Source organism: Molossus molossus, unplaced genomic scaffold, assembly GCF_014108415.1.
Source record: "Molossus molossus isolate mMolMol1 unplaced genomic scaffold, mMolMol1.p scaffold_m16_p_17, whole genome shotgun sequence".
Classification (NCBI taxonomy): Eukaryota; Metazoa; Chordata; class Mammalia; order Chiroptera; family Molossidae; genus Molossus; species Molossus molossus.
Window position 1 is genome coordinate 46455682 of NW_023425352.1, and position 18288 is coordinate 46473969.

Genomic DNA, 18288 nt, shown 5'->3' on the forward strand with positions numbered 1-18288 from the left:
AATATACATATGTGTATATATGTGTGGATATATATACTGAACAATGAAAGTCCTGGGTTATGCCTTTCACCAAAAGACAGATGCTTCCAAGACTTTTAAAAATAAGTGTTTCTTGTACACATACACACAAATGCAAAAATTTGACAACTTGTGCTGTTCATTTAAAAATATTATAGCATTCTAAATCACTTTTTAAGATTCTACTTTCTATCCTTGGTTATAGTATTTCTACTTGTTGCATTCATGAGATGTGAGGAACAAAGGGGAAGTAGCCGATGCTTTGTTGGGCTGGTTGGAACTGTGCTTAGTTAAGTTTGACTTGATGGTGGTTTAAACTGCAGTGGGAAACAGACTGGGCAGAAACTCGGCTGGAACACAACTACAGGAGAAACAGTCCAGAAGAGACGGAAGTTGCAGGAGAAATCTCACGAAGTATCTGCGGGGCTTGTTGCAATGGTTACTGACTGTATATGTGAGGGTGAGGAGCAGATGGTAGTGTGAGAGGGAGAAGGCAGAGGTGATTTCTGATGAGGAAGATCTCTTCACTGAAACACTGAAGGGCCTGCAGGAGGAGCAGCAGGAGATGACACACTGATAAGACATACGCTATTCTTCCTGGCTTCTCTTTCCCAGTTGAAAAGAGAGTAAGAAATAAAGTGGAAAAGATGAAGGGATTAAGAAGTACAAATTGGTTGTTAGACTGATGAACCTCAAAGGGAAAGGGGGAGAGAGAGCAGGATGAGATAAACCAAAGAACTTCTATGCATATATGCATAACCCAGGGATACTGACAATAGTGTGGGGAAGGCAGGAGGGGGGCAGGATTGTGGAGGAGGGGGTCAATGGGAAAAAAAAGGGGGAAATCTGTAATATATTCAACAATAAAGATGAGTTAAAAAAAAAGAAATAAAGTGAATCCTATCATTTGTAGTGCAATGTTTAAGTGTGTGAATCATAAAAAAGTGCATTTTCTTTAAGGGACATTAAAAATGGAGGAATATATAAAAGGTACATCACCTTGGCAGTTCAGAGTTATGTTAGGTATTCCTTTAAAAATATATTTTATAAACAATCAACTTAATTCACTGTGTCTCTTGGTATAAATGTTTTTTTAATACCTAAATGTTGAAAATCACTGTGGTTAATCTACCAGTACACAGTTTGAAAAATAGCATGTGCTATAGTAATATGAGGTCACTTAGAATTACACTCAGGAGAAATAATTTATAGTATACATACTGAAAATAATTACTATTATACTTATTTAAACATGCTTATTAATTCAGTACCTATAGTTTATAATTATGTATGGTTACAAAAGGGAAGAAGAAAATATCAAAATTCTTCATGAAATCATTCAGCAACCTTATGAAACTTAATAATACTGAGATATGGAAAAATAGCAGAATATGAGCTTCTACTAATAACTTCGTATATCTTTTATTCTGCTTTTCTATTATTTTGCAAGGAGCAAATTTTTCATTGTTGAAATGGAATATATGGTGAGTATGTAATTATATTTTAAATAGACATACATATACATGTATATCATGTAGAAAAATGAAGATACAATTGCATCAATTTTGTACTAATGATTTGTGCAGCAATTACTCCACTTTGGAGAGAATGGCACATTGCAATAACCACTGGTCTGGAGCCCATACATACTGAGGTGGTGTCCTGAGGCTTTGTGAACAAGAAAGACATTCTCTGTTTCATGTATCCTGTGGTGTTTAATTTCAGTCTTCCCTTTAGATATTTGAAGTGATTACATTATCTCGTTCTTTCTAGCCTGGGTTGTTCTCAATATATTTATGTGCTACGTCTTTTACATATTCTACAAGCTAAATGTGACACAGCAGATTCACATTACAAGTTAACGTTAGAATGACTCAGCCATCTTATTTAATGCACAAAACTTTAGATATTAAGGCAGTAGCAATTTGAGATTAAAAATGAGAAGTGTAAACCCTTCAGGCAAGCCAAAATGTTTTAAATTCTACCTATTCCTTATTCACTGATAAACCTTTGGTAGTTATCTGAAAGGAAGATCACTTAAATGCACAGGATTGTACATTTAGACTTTTCTTCAGTTCCTTTAAAATTTGACTCTCAAAAGTCTGTTCACCAATTGATAACCGATGAGAGTGGATTCATAAAATCACTCATACTGTATCTGTGCACACTGTAAGTGATTTTTAAAGGGTAGCCTTACCTTGTGTGTTGCGTTTAGAGCTCAGCCTCTAGGTAAGTTGGATTCCGTTATACAGTTGTCCCTCGCCACTTCCCACTTAGACTTTTGCAGCTTCACTCTATCACAGTTTTTTCAAATATATTCATTAAAAAGTTGATTGAGACAGTGAAAATGATACAGTGCACGTTTGGTCGTCTGAGTCAATTATACACCCCTGTATTACAATTGCAATTAAAATTACTGTATGTGTGGACTGTATCTATGTATTCGAGCACCTCAGGAATCCTTCAACACCAGGTGCAACCACTAGAGTCTGGAACGGTTAACCGTGATAAACGAGGGATGACTGTACTTCATAAAAATGATTTGATCATTTTTCTCCCAGAAAGTGAAGATCAATAGACAGTCCATCTTCACCCACAATTTTACCCTGTAGGGTCACTTTGAAGAACAATTTCTCATGGTTCATTCTCAAATGTGTCCCTCTTCCTGAAAGGCAGATTCACTGTTAGCAGGTGCGTGCTTGGCTCCTGACCTTGGGATGTGGGATGGAGCACCCAGTTCACTCACCCTGCCCCTGCTGGCTTGGGGGTGGGGGGGTTCCTCTTTACTAAATTCTGCTGTTGACCCAATGACATGCTACCTGAGATGTGAGTGGTAATAGAGTCTTTATTGCTTGGTTGTTGACAGTGTGCTTTAGTTATAATTAGGTGATTGAATATAAAATAATTTAAAATAAAGGACTTAAATGTGAAGCTTTGTTCTGTCAATTTTATTTAAAGAATTCACTCTGTATCTCTTACCTCAAATAGGTATACACTTTATACCTCTTGAAAGAAAAACAAATCTTTGCTTGAATCTGCTGAGTTTCTTCCTGTGCATTCATCCCTTTCTTTTGCAGCAGGACTTGCAGAGTCAGTGAGGGGTTTCTGTTATGGTGAAGAAGAGAGCAGCCCTGCACAGCATCTGAGTCAGAGCAATTGGGTTCAACGCTCAGCTGCAGCTGATTGTGTGAACTTGGGCATCTTCCGTGATCTCTCTGTGCTTCAGTACTTTTATCTGCCAAACGGAGACTACACTGGCAAGTACCTGAGAGGTTTTCTTGTTTTTTTTTTTTGTTTTGTTTTGTTTTGTTTTGTTTTTAGCAGCTTTTTTGAGACACATAATTAACTGCATTTATTTAAAGGTAGAATTTGATCATTTCTGATATATGCATACATACCCAAAGCCATCCCCACCTGCCAGGGTCCCACCTCCTCACAGGGCTTATTTCATAATGTATGTAGAGCATGGGGAAGAGTCTAACACAATAAAAAGAGTAGTTATTGCTATATTTATTTTTATTCCTCAACCCTCTAAGGTTTTTCTTCAATGCTACTGGAATTATTCCCTGCAGTGTTATCAATGACCACTGCGGTTGTGAAATCCACTGACAATTCTTTGTTCTTATTCTCCTGGTAATTTCTTCTGTATGTGATATGGCTATAAAAAAATCATCATGGAATTGATATTAGGAATAGCATTTTTGTGGAGGAAAGACCATGACCAATCACTGTGACTACAAAAATGACAAAATATTAAGCAATTTCATGAATTCCTTAAAAATGTAAGTACCTATATTGTGCTATATACCAGGGATAAAAGGATGAGTAGACCTAGTCCCTGCCTGCCAAGAATTCTGAAAAAACAAATGAGAAAATACATTAGAGAAATACAGTATGATGACAGTAGGTATACATGTAAAGAACGGAGAAATTTAAAGACCAGACTTTTAAGCAGCGGGGAGTCAGGAAGATTTCACAGAAGAGTGATATAAAGCTGATTTTGTTAAGGACAAGAAATAGTTTCAATTAGGAAAGTAATTATATCAGTGTGCTCACGTGTGCAGAGAGTTCCGCACACTTTAAAGGATCGGACATGTGAAGGGAAGTGCCTGGCTATGGGGTTAGCGGGCTTCATTGTGGCCAGAATTTCATGATCATAAACCATTGAAAGGATTTGGGGTTTTAGTCTGTGAGTAGAAGGAAGTTATTAAAGTCACTGAAGCAGGGATATAGCCAGAGTAGCTTTGTATTTGAAAAATATATTCCTAATGCCAAGTGGAGGATGAACTGGGAGTTGCAAAGAATTGGATGCAGGCAGTGAGACCCATGTGGCCACTGTTTTGTTAATTATTCAATCTTTTGATGAAATGGGGTCGCATTAAAGCAGAGGCAGTGGGCAGACAACTGGAGCAAAAGTATACTGAAGGCGAAGTGGGTAAAATTTGAAGAGAAAATGAGAGGTTGAAGGCACGGGGGAGGTGAAGATGACTTCAGATTCCCACTTGGGAACCTAAGTTGATGGCAACGTTATTCACCAAGATATGAAACTCAGTGCTATATCTAATGTACAGAATTAAATCATTTTATCATGAAATATGTTCATATTACTCACTACCTACACACTGCACATTTTAAGAACTATCCACAGAGATAAAATTTCCTTGTTGTGTGTGCTGCAAAATTTAAGAACACCACTGAAATGGATTTGCTATATAACACAGCTTTCCCTATTTTTCATAGTGCAAGCAATTTGAATAAATTATACCTTGGCAATATCTTCTTGACTTCCTTTCAAGATGAGGCATCATTAATACTAAAATACTGTCCTGATGGTTTATACTCTGCCATCATCTTATTGGCAAGGCCATTCTTATAAAAATACTGCGGTGTGCCAACTCCCCCTTGAACTTGCTGTATATTACATTGAAGACAGACCTTGCTTTCGGCTTTCATGTTTCAGACCTCTCTCACTTTTGTCAAAGTCATGCAACTGGGCTGTTGTGTGATAACAAAGTTCAGTGAGATCCTCCATCTTTGTACTGGGTCAAGTTTCATCAAGAAGAGAGGAAAGTAGTGCCTGGACTCCACTTTCCTTCGCTGTGGCCATGCTGGCTCTGCAAGACTTATCTCAACCGAGGAGCGTACGCCCGAGGCAGTGCAGTGCTGGAGAGCAGGTTGTTTCCTGTACTGGAGGGGAACCTGGGTCCTAGTCTTGACTCTGCTGCTAGTTTAACACTTGACTTTGAAGAAACCATTTTACTTGCTTGATTCTCAATCTCATTATGTTTACAATTGGCCTCTATTCTCTCTCAAACCCGGATTCTCTGAAGGTCTGGATGAATTTAGTTCCTATTCGTTTTGTTTTCACCTGCTTCTAGACCAGTGGGTTTTTTAATTTCTCAGTAAAAAGACTATAAGAAATTTAAGAAAGAATGAATCATTTTATATTCAAACAAGTGGCTGAAATATACCACTTTGAGAATTTCTGATCAAAGCAAGGGTCTTACATATGCAGATGAAGATTCATTAGCAGAAAGGGCAACTAGGATCTGTGCAGTAACAGCCATATCATTTTGATGGTGTCCAATTAGGCAAGAGCTGTAGAGCTCATCTGAGGGTAATTTGAAGCAGATGCCAGCATTAAGACACAGATGTGGGACATTTTTCAAGGGCAGCGGAATGTGTGGTGTAAGGTGGCTGATGGCTTCACCATTGTTTCTCTTTCCACGCGGTTGCAATGGGAAAATGCACCCACATTCAGCTCATTTGAGGCTCCTGGATTACTGCCAGGGGCAGGATGTTCTCCAGGTAGTTATACCTGAGGGTCATTACATTTTGATTTATTCAATCCTTGTGACCTTTTCACAATCTGATATCTCACATCCCAGATGCGGACGTCAGAATAAATTTCTGAGCACAACACCCAGAGTTTGACTACACGAAACCAGTAACAACAGATGGACAACTTCGATAGCCCAGGGTTTCTGTCTGGCAGAGCCCAGCCATCTCACTGCTGATCCTGAGAGTTGAAGTGGATACTTTCTGAGCATCAGATGTCAATACATTTTCTTAAAGCTGGGCTTAGTAGATCTAATTCTTCTCTTTCCGTAAAAAGTTTGTTGTGGTATTCATTCCACTCAGTTTGGACAGCAAACTTCAACTTCACAGTTTCTTCCCTGTGAACAGTACCATTCTCTTTGGATGCCAAACCTTGGAGGTATTATAAATCATCCCCATCTCCCTAACTCTCTTGTTCTCTGAAGAACCAAGCAGAAATTATGACTGCCACCTCTGTGCCTAGCAGAGTGCTGGGCTATGAATCGATACAGACAGTAAAGGTTAGTGTTGGCAGTGGCAAAATACATGCAAACATGTGTGCAGGACAGTTGAAAATACTTTTCAAAACAAAATTTAACTATTGAAAGTTCCCTGAGAAGTTTGGGTCATGATGGAGAGGACTGTCGGAGTTGTCTGGGTGGAGAGAGATTTCCCTGGCTCGGTACATCACAGCAAAGGTATACAGGTAGGATTTTACCTAATTTGTCAGAAAGTTCTGAATTCAAGGGAAAGTGATGGTTGAGGAGCTGAAAGAAATTAAAGTAAAGAGAAAGGAAATCGTCTCTTCAGTTAAGGGAGGACTGTGGAAATCAGGCAGAGGAGAGTGAACTTACTGTTTTGTAAACAGCAGGTGGGTGGGTGTATTGAAAGTACAGCAGAGGAGAAAAGAGCATAGGATTCTGAGAGGCCAGGGTACAAGCTGTGGTGCTCTGGTGTCATTGCAGTAAGTCCCCATTCCACTTCCCTAATGTCTCTAAGCCTCAGTTTCCTTACCTGTAAAATGGACACGGTGTCATGTAGCAACAGCATGGATCTGTTGTAGAAATTAAGTGTACTAATGCTTTCCAAGTATTTGGCAGGGCCTGGCCCAGAGAGCTCAATATATGCTAGCAGTAATTCTTATTGCTGTCTGGCAGCCAGAGGCTGATTGCATTGAACTGGGCAAAATGACCTTCTTCCTGAGCCCTTTCAAGGTTTTCCAAATTAAATGGGCTCTGATTTATTTCATGATGTTTATTGCTTTTTCCTCAAACTTTAAGGTGTTCTTTCTCTATTGAAAGGGCTCCAATTATAGACAGCGGAATCAAAGTGATTCCTAAAGCTTGCGCGCGCTCTCTCTCTCTCTCTCTCTCTCTCTCTCTCTCTCTCTCTCTCTCTCTCTCTCTCTCGTGTGTGTGTGTGTGTGTGTGTGTGTGTGTGTGGTTGGAATGATCCATTATGTTCATCCTCCTGGGGAGGAAATTGGCTGTTTAACAACAGCATTACAAAGTGAGCTCATGTACAAGTTACTGTCCACTGTCCCCAGAATCTTTAAAAATATTATTTATTTCCAGTGGGAGAGGGGTTTCCATTTTATATCTCTGCTGCTGATGCCTTTTCCTCGGTAAATTGTCCTGCAGTATTTATGTTAAATCTCATTATATCTACCAATGTTCCCAAGCTTGCCAATCAACAATTCAGTCATCTCTCCTATTTATTTTTTTCTTATTTAGAATTATTTGCACATTTCATTAAGTTTGGATTTAAGTCACTTGCTGCTTCACAGGGATGGTTGGTATGGAACCCACTACCCCCAAAATCCCAAGGCTCTGTTGTTAACAATTCATTCAACTTTGTTTTAATGAATACAGTTTTTCTATGCATGAAAGGCTTTATTAATAAAACTTCTATATAATTTCTATGTTTCTGGAAACAAAATGAACTCATTCATTCATTCATTTATTCATTCATTGCTCATTTTGAGGTAGGGCACTTTGCTAGGTCATGGATATCAAGTTTCTTCTCTTAAACACTAATATTCTAGTGAGAGAACAAAACATGTAACAAATAATTATAATGCAGCATGGAATTACTACAAGAGGCATGAAGAATTGCTGAACCATCTCAGAGAGGGGAGAAATTACCTTTTAAGTTAAATTTTGAGTTAGGCTTGAAAACTTGAAACAGAAGAGGAAGACATTTCCATAGTCTGGAATGACATATATTTAATATTGAATATTGGCAATATATATGCAGTTCTAATACATACAAATACACATCCAAACCAGATGTTTCAACTCTGGGCATGCATGCACACACCTTGTAGTTGAGTGAATTTTCTTCTTTTCATATATCAAGACTTACACACAATTTTGTTCCAGGATCTATACATGCTAAATGACAAATTATAGTGTCCACAGCACTACTTTCCACCTAAAAGTCACACTGTATTTACAGTCATCACTTTTTTCATTATTAAATATTCTCCTTTTTGTATTTGTAACATTGCATTTGTACAGACACACTGGGCAGAGTGACTGTTCTCACTGTAGCTTCCCTTCTTGGCTCAAGGACAGGTGTGTCCTGAACCTTCACTCTCCGCCCTCTGCCCCTCGGTTGCCTTTTCAGCATCTTCTCGGTGCCTCCCTCGGCTTTCCCATTTGGACAACCGTCGTAGGTCCTCTCACGGAGCAGCCTCTCATCCCCGTGCAGCAAGTAGAAACAAATGTTCACCCTTCGTACTTTTATCAAGATTTGAAAGGAGTTTAATCCTCCAGCCTACGTATCTGAGGTTCTGTAGGTACCTAAGATGTCTCTGGTCTTCATCGTAGCCTTAGTTCACAGACACTGCAGAAATATGTAGCACACTTATACATAGATGTCTCAATTTTTGTGGCATTAAGTAATTAGTTGAAAAACAGTTTGCCTTTAAATGATATGAGCATTCTTTTTATTGAGATATATAGTTGCTATATAACATTACATAACTTTAAGGTGGAAAACATGTTGATTTGATACATATGTATTATAATATGATTTCCTCTGTAGTGTTAGCTAATACCTCCATCTATTACATAGTTATTTCATTCAGTGGTGAGAAAATTAAGATCTGGTCTTTTAGCAATTTTCAGGTATATGATACTCTATTGTTGACTATACTATGTCACAATGCTATGTATGATAATCCAGAATTTGTTCATCTTCTAACTGGAAGTATGTACCCTTTGACAGACATCTCCCTGATTCCCCCACCTCCAGTACTCTGGTAAATACTATTCTATTCTATTTCTACATGTTCAGCTTTTTTAGATTCCACATATAAGTATCATATAGTATTTGTCTTTCTCTGTCTAACTTATCTGACAGTCCATTCATGTTGTTACAAGGTAAGGTTTTCTTCTTTCTCATGGCTGAATAGTGTTCATTGTGTGTGTATGTATATATGAATAAAGACAATATTGTATACATATATCTCATTCATCTGCATATGGATTCTGTGGTTTCCATAAATTGGATGTTGTGAATAATGCTGCATTAAATACGGGAGTGCAGGTGTCTTTTCAATGTATTTTCATTTCCTTCGGATATATACTCAGAAGTGGAATTGCTGACCCATGTAGTAGTTCTATTTTAATTTTTTGAGGAAACTTCATACTGTTTTTTACAGTGGCTGCACCAATTTACATTCCCACCAACAGTGTACAAGGGTTCCCTTTTCTCCACATCCTCGCCAACACGTTATCGTGTTTCTTCATGTGTGAGGTGATAGCTCATTGTGGTTTTTATCTGCATTTTCCTAATGATTAGTGATGCTGAGCATCATTTTATGTAGCTATTGGCTGTAAGTATAGTCTCTGGAGAAATGTCTATTCAGTTCTTCTGCCCATTTTTTTTTTATCCTCACCCAAGGACACTTTTTTTTTTTTTTTGCATTTATCTTCAGATAGAGTGGGAGGGAGAGAAGGAGGAAGTGAGAGAGAGAATCATCAATGTGAGTGAGACATATTGAGTGGTTGCCATCCACATGAGCCCAACAGGGCCAGGGACAAACTGCAACCGAGGTACGTGCCCTTAGTGGGAACCGAACTGGGGACTCTCCGGTATGTGGGCCAAAGCTATAACCTCTGAGCCAAACCGGCCAGGGCCCTCTGCCCATTTTTAAATCAGTTTTTCTTTTGTCATTGAGTTGTATGAGTTCTTTATATGTTTTGGATGTTAACCTCTTGTCAGACATCTGGTTTGGCAATATGTTTTTTTCTACTGTCTACTTTGCCTTTTCATTTTGCCGATTGTTTCTTTTCCTGTGCAGAGTGTTTTAGTTTGATACTGTCCCACTTGGTGATTTTAGCTTTTATTGCTTGTGTTTTTGGAGTTATAGCCAGTAAATCATCACTAACACTGGTGTCAAGGGATTTTTTCCCTCTGTTTTCTTCTATGACTCTTACAGTTTAATGTTTTAGGTTTAAGTCTTTCATTTCAAGTTTTATTTATTTATTTATTTTCTTTATTGATTTTAGAGAGAAAGGAAGGGAGAGGAGAGAGAGAGAGACAGAGAAGAAACATTGATGAGAGAGAACATCGACTGGCCACCTCCTGCATGCCCGCCACTGGGGACTGGGCCCACAACCTGGGCATGTGACCTGACAGGGAATCAAACCAGTGACCTCTTGCTGCATGGGTCAATGCTCAACCATTGAACCACTCTGGTGGAGCCATTTCAAGTTAATTTTTGTGATTGGCCTAAGATAGGGCTCCAATTTAATTTTTCATCATGTGGTTATCTACTTTTTCAAGTCCGTTTATTGAAGACATTTTCCTTTCTCCAATCAGTATTCTTTGCTCCCTTGTTAAGTATTAGCATATTTTAAATAAATCATATGTATAACAAAATTTAAGAATTATCTAAAGACGATTTGAAGATTTGGAGGTGGCGTTGATGAAACTTGTTGATGGATTCAGTGGCATGTATGTGAGGAAAAGAAAGAATCCATGTCAGTCTCTTGATTATTGGCCAATCAACTGTGTGTTGGGTACTGATGCTAACAGAGGTGGTATAAAGATGGTGGACAGAGAGGCTTTTAGGTGGAGAAAGGGATGGCATTGAGAGCTTTCAGGTTTGCTAATTTGAGGTGCCCCATAGACATTCAAGAAATGATGTTAGCTCTCTCTCTCCCTCGCTCTCATTATTACTTGACAAATATCATCCCATTATGTTCACAAGAACACTGCATTTTTTAGAGTAAATCCTGATGTGCTACTCTCTAGCACATTTTAGTTAATCTCTTACAGTCTCATTTTCTTCATATAACAAAATAGAAATAGTAATGCGTTATGTGTGGGATTGTTTATAAGGCAGCGGTTCTCGACCTGTGGGTCGCAACACCTTTGGGGGTCAAATGACCCTTTCACAGGGGTCACTTAAGACATAACAGTAGCAAAATTGCAGTTATGAAGTAGCAATAAAAATAATTTTATGGTTGGGGGTCACTACAACATGAACTGTATTAAAGGGTCGCGGCATTAGGAAGGTTGAGAACCACTGTAAAGATTAATTGATGATTAGATAAATTAAATTAAATACAATGCCTGGTATATGGCATACATTTAAATGCCCTCCTGGTCACCACCAATGGCCCCCATTGTCAACTTGGATAAAGACAAATTAAATTTGGGGATGATCTCAGATGTTTTGTACCTTTTTTCCAGTGCAAAAGCAGTGCTTCTTGAAGTACTCAGGTTTAGAACAAGAAGGTACCAGCACCAACACTATTCTCTCCAGTATGTGCTACAGCAGTACATATTGGAGACATTATTTTATTATAAATGTTACTCCATGGTGACTTTCGTGACTTAAAGTATTAGGACATGTAAGCCCTAAAGAAACCATTTTAACCTGCTGACTGCCTGTACTGAACAAATAATGAATTAAAGTATAGACTAATTTGTGGTCATGAAATACGTATTTTATATTCAGGAAAGGGATTCTAAAATTATAAGCGAATAATCACATATTTCACTGTGTCCTTTTTCAAGGTCTAATCCATGACTGTAAACTAAAGGCATTATTATTATCTGATACTAGATCACAATTCACTGACAATAGTAAGTATTGGCACCCGAGAAATGTTATTTTTTAAACATTTTATTGCATTCAAATTATTTATACAATAAGACTTTATCTTATGAACTTATTAAACATTTTTATTAATAGTAATTATTTTCAAAGTTTTTTGGTTGAATCATAGTTTCTATGTGATACCTGGTTAAGTGAGGAAATAGTAGTGCATTTAAAACAAAATATCCTCTAAAGGAATTCTCGCAGCTAAGAGTCATGTTGATAAGAGGTGTTGGTGATCAGATGGCTTGAGTTTGGCCTCATAACCACAGTTGTATGAAATGGTCCAAAATATAAAGGGAATCTGGTGATAGAGGTTCTCAACATGCTGATGCCTCAAAGGAAGAAAACATGTGATCCCGTTGGGCCATTGCCGAAGATTTTATGAAGGACGAAATATTTGGACTGGAATTAATAGATGAGCTAATTAATTACTTTAAAAGACAATAATTTTTAAGTTATAAAATGCTAAATGCTCTGTGTTGGTATAGGATATTTGGGAAACATCTGTCTACTGGATAGAAGGAGGTCATCTGTAATTCCATCACCCAGGAAAACTCACTATTCAAATTTAAACATTTATTTTGGATAAACGTTTCTGTCATGTATATATATGTTGAAAAATGTATTTTTGTATTATGGTAAATCATATTACAGTATATACTATACATTAGTTTAAAGTGATACATTGTTACGGGACAGGGGCCAGCCCAGAGCAGGTCTGCCCCAGGCAGGCCTGTGGGGTGTGAGTTCCTGACGTGGTTGGTGTAGGAAAAATTTCACAAGGCAAGTCCAGGTGGGTTTGAGAGTATGTCTATGAAATATGGGGACAGCAAAACAAAGGGAGGACTTAGGGTACAAGAAACAACAGGGAAGAGGCCAGGCAGTGCTCTGCTTGGCTCTCTAGAAATGTTACAGGAAAGAAGTGAGCCAGGGTGGAGCTGCTTGAACTCACCAGGAAGTCAGAGGAAAAGGGGGCCTGGGAGACAGGATGAGGGTTGAGCCCAGGCAGAGCTGCTGCTGCCACTGCTCCCCTGGTTGCAAACACCCTGGATGTCCTTAGAGTTTAGGAAGAAATAACAAGTTCGGGCCCAGGAAGGGGCACGGGCATGCTCAGAGCTCCATCGCGCTGAGTCTTTGTCCTGAGGATTTTTTATCCCTTTAGTTTCTTGTTTTTTTTTCCTGTGGACAAGAATCTTGGGGGAGGGTTTCGGTAGAATATTCGTCAGCTTTCCAGGCGCATTCTTAATATGCCGATGCATCAATTGAGTGTATAGGGGAATTTTGGCTTATTTTTTGGTCTGTTTTACTGTTATCTTAGGTCTTCTGGCTTTATCGGGGTTTCATTCATTGTTCCCCAGCTTCCTCTGTCCTTGGGTTTGGCTGGCACAAATGGCATTAATGGGGTCTTTGTTCTCTAAGCTTATCCTCTGGTTAGGGAGGAGGGTAAACCATTGCTCTCAAGTGTCCTTGGTCAGGGAAGATAAGATCTTGCGACTCCCAAGCCAGCTGCAAGCTGCCCGAACTGCTTGGCCTTGTTTGATTGTCTTGTCTCAGTTTCCCCACTCCACTTGCCCACGACTCTTCCTCGCTTCTTACTGTCCTGCCACAATATCATTAGTATTTCATAGTGTTACATCTTTCCAGACTATATTATTTTAAAAAATTAAATCATATTCCATCATGTCGATGTCCTGTGATTTATTTCATTATCTCTCTATTTGAGGTCCTGGATATACATATGCATCCAGAATTTAGAACTGGACTGAGGAATAGGAGCAGTGAAGGTAAGTACATGAAGAAAGTTGTGACTATTCAGAGAACATTTCAGAAAAAATTAATTGATATGTTTGGGTCAAAACCGAGGTCTATGTAAGTGGGAATTATTGCAACCGAGTTGGGGCAGATCCAAGTGAACTGTAAAGGTGTCTAGCGTTTGGGGAGACACTGCAGGTCTGTGCATGGCTGAGACATAGAGCAGTGCTTCAGGAAAATTCTCCGCAAGGAGAGTGTGGGAGTGAATTGGAAAGTGAAGGTAGTGAGGGGGAAGAGACAAGATAGCAGGCTATTTAAATTTTGAAAGCAAGATAATGAGGGCTGGAACCTGGGTGATGACTGTAGCGAGGCAAAGGAGGAGATGTTGGGGAGAGGAGTCTCTCAGCATTTGCTACAGTGTTTTTTGCTTAATGCAAATTAAATACATTTTGGGGATACTTAGCATGGATATTACCAGCCATTTTCTTTCTGAGTGCTGCTAAAACAAGTCAGTGCAATATAATGACACTGCTAAAATAAAACTGTTTTTCTTTAATAAAGCTGCAGTCCCATTATACAAAATAAGCCAGTGCAGAGTCATAACTCCAATACTTCAGAATGACCTGCTGAAGGGTTTTGTGGTGTTGTTGTTTAACATTTCAGAAGCTATCTTGATGGACTTAGTTTTTTTTTATTTAATTTTCTGTCACTTTTTAATATATAAATAATAGATCAGCGTTTGCAGTTGATGTTTTGCCAGGTCTGTTTTCCTGTGTAATGACCACCTGACGATTTTAGGCATGTGGTAACATAAATTGTTTTTTAAAGAGGGCTAACAATTTAAATGGTTTTGTGTTTGTTTTTATAGTAACACTTAAACTATTGTTTATAGAAACTCAGTCTTTTCAGAGGAGGAAGGGGGTGTCATACTGGAGGAAGAGGACCAGAGTCAGATTCCGGGGTGTCATGTTTTAGGCTAAGTCAGCTATATTCAGCCTCGGGCAGGGCACTACACCTCCAGGCCCTCAGTTTCTGTATTTCTAAAGTTGCTTCTCCCACCAGTGCAGAACCACAGCTGTTGTTATTAATGCTCCAGAATTACCAGGGGATTAGCACGGTTTATATACCTGCTGCTATTCTTACAACTAATGACATGCCTCCCCACTCCCTTTTTTGGTGGCCAGACACACACTTCTGAGGGCCTTTGTGTGTATTACTTTCAACCCCCTGGAGATAGACCAAATGATTTCTGTTTTACCTATAAGGAGACTGGGGTGCAGGGAGATTAAGAAACTTGCTCAAGGTAAGTGGTGATTCTGAACCTTAAACCCAGATCTGTCTACACCATTGCTGTAAGCTTCTAAGAGAAGTAGGCTGGGCCCCATCTGCTACTCATGTACCCAGAGGGTTGACAACCTGATGACTTCCAGAGCAGAGGAGTGAAAACCCTATTTCCTTTTTATATGGCCAGTGGAAAAAGACAGCCTCGCCTTCTTTATGGTCTCTGGGTTGCAGGCAATGCTACTAGTTTTTTATACAAAGTCTTTGGATCTTTTTGATCAAATTCTGCACATTTACATTTCTCTTTCCTAGCCAAATTTAAAGATTAATATGACAATGTTGGCCTTACAAATACTAATAAATCACAAAAACAATAAACTTACATCCTTCCTCTAGTGCTATTTTAATGTAAGTGGCCTCTTCATTTGACTGCCAGGCTGGACTGTTGTTTCCTGAAGGTGAGCTTTGCATCTGCCTGGATTCCTACTTTAACCCTCCACAAATATTTGCTAAATGAACAACTTTATGAATGACAGAACATAAACTTTTGAGCAGGTCATTTTATTAAAAATATTTTGTTAAACCTAAATGGTTTCGTAGTCAAACTGTTGTTCCCTAAATTGGAATGCATTGAAATTTGTTACGACTCTTCTATAGAAATGGGCTTAAAATAGTTTAAAAAATTTAAAACAAAATCTTTTTTTTCTTTTTATTGATTTTTAGAGAAGAAGAGAGAGAGAGGGAGAGAGAACATTGGTTGGCTGCCTCCTGCATTCCCCCCACTGAGGATCGGGCCAACAGCTTGGGCATGTGTCTTGACTGGGAATCAAACCGGTGACCTCTTGGTGCATGGGTTGATGCTCAATGACTGAGCCACACCGGTCGGGCGTGTTAGGCAAGTTTATATTGCACAAAATTGACAAGAAATTTAACTCCTGAGCTTACAGTTTTAAATACCTGAACACATCTGTAGATGTAGCTGTGGAGACATTTTTATGAGATAAGGAAATTTATACAGTAAAATTAAACATTATTTTAAATAAGTATTTTCTGTATTATAAGAATAGGTGTGATTTTATAACTTGTATGACATTTGAATAACTACCTTTGAAAAAGTAAAATAAACAACTTTTCAAAGATTAAGGACCAAAATTTGAGTGAGAAAAGTAAGACAACCGTCTGAGATCTATTTACTTTCCTTTTTTCTTACCCCGATTTTACGGCTCTGCTTTTTATTAAAGTGGACTCTTCCGTGACAACTCATTGATAATTTATTTTTTCTAGTTTAGAGCATAATTGAAAGTAATTCTTGGTGTCATCCATGTTACTGCTTTAATAAATATATTCTATAATCAGTGAATAATGAGGCCAAAGTACCAATGAGATTATATCTGAATTTAAAATGATACAGGAAATTGAGGTAATTATTCAGATACTTAGGGCTGTAGGAAACGGTAAGTGATTTTGCAGGACTAGTTTAGTTTTTAAAAAACCTCTTTCTTGGAACTTCAACATAGGCAATTTAAGGTAAAATAATGATATTTTAGATATGGAAGGTAAAATTTAAAAACAATTATTTTTAGAGAGAGAGGAAGGGAGAGGGAGAGAGAAATAGAAACATCAATGAGCAAGAACATCAATTGGCTGCCTCCAGTATGCCCCACACTGGGGATTTGGCCCACAACTTGAGCATGTGCTTTGATTGGGAATCAAACCAGCGATCTCTTGGTGCATGGGCTGATGCTCAACCACTGAGCCACACCAATCAGGGAAAAATATTTTTTAATATACGTATACAGTATTCAATAAAGAATTTGAGACTAATTTGAAACAAATCTTTTTTAAAAATTTTATTTTGTGTTGAGAGTATTACAGATATCCCCCATTTTCTCCCCTTTGCCTCCTTCCACCCATCTCTCACCCCACCTGTCTATTGTCTGTGTCTATGGGCTATGCATATATGCATACAAGTTATTTGATTAATTTCTTCCCGCCTTCCCTCCACCTTCTCTCTGAAATCTGTTAGTCTGTTCCAACTTCCTTGTCTGTGGTTCTGTTTTGTTTGTCAGTTTATTTTGTTCATTAGATTTCACATATAAATGAGGTCATGTGATATTGGTCTTTCTCTTACTGGCTTATTCTTCTTAGCATAATACTCTCCAGGTCCCTCCATGTTATCTCAAAAGGTAAGAGTTCCTTCTTTTTTACAACTGCATAGTATTCCATTGTGTAAATGTACCACAACTTTTTTATCCACTCATCTACTGATGGACATACAGATGGCCAATGGACATATGAAAAAATGCTCAAAGTCACTAATCATCAGAGAGATGCAAATTAAAACTACAATGAGGCATCACCACACACTTGTCCGAATGGCTGCCATCAACAAATCACAAGTGTTGATGAGGATGTGGGGAAAGGGGAACCCTAGTACACTGCTAGTGAGGGTGCAGACTGGTACAGCCACTGTGAAAAACAATTTGGAGTTCCTGCAAAAAATTAAAAATGGGACTACCTTTTGACCCAGGGATCCCACTTCTAGGAATATATCCTAGGAATTCTGAATATATCCTAAGCACCCCTCAGTTCATAGCAGCATTATTTACAATAGCTAAGATCTGGTAACATTAAATCTTAATGCATCTTCCATTGTCTTAAAATGCAGCTGCTTTGGTTAACCAAGTCTAAGTAAATGGATTTTCCTTCTGATCCTGGTTTAGTTGAGATCATTGATGTACTTCTGTTCCCACAAAGCAGCCCTTGTTCCTCTGTGAAAGAGAGTGAGCACCCCTCCAGGAGGACACGGAGCAGCCCTGTCCCCCAAGAGGAAAGATAAACTGACTTTACTTCTCTGCCCCGGTCATTTCTGCTTTTGTCTGTCTTTTGCCGCATCATGTTAGCTGCTTGCCTCTTTGATGGCTAACAACACCTACTATATATTTGAAAGGTGACTTTTTTCTCACAAGAGCAGGTGCACTAAGCTCTGCTGTGAATCTCAGCTGGATTCACTAAGGGCCAATGGTATATTGGATTAGTGGCAAAGTCATTTGAACTTTTAAAAATTCCTTCTTCAAGGAGACTGGATTGATCTTCCTGATAAATGCATAAGCACAATCAATCAGCCAGCCTGTCTGGTTGCTCATTTTTGTTCTCTGAAACCCCCACCCATCCTTTGTATTCAGTTTCAGACAATGCAGAATCTGGTAGCTTGTTATTGGCAGATTGGTTGAAAGACCACGGACGCGAGTAGAAGTAACACTTGGAAATCAAATCTGTGACGATGAAGGACGTAGGTGGGC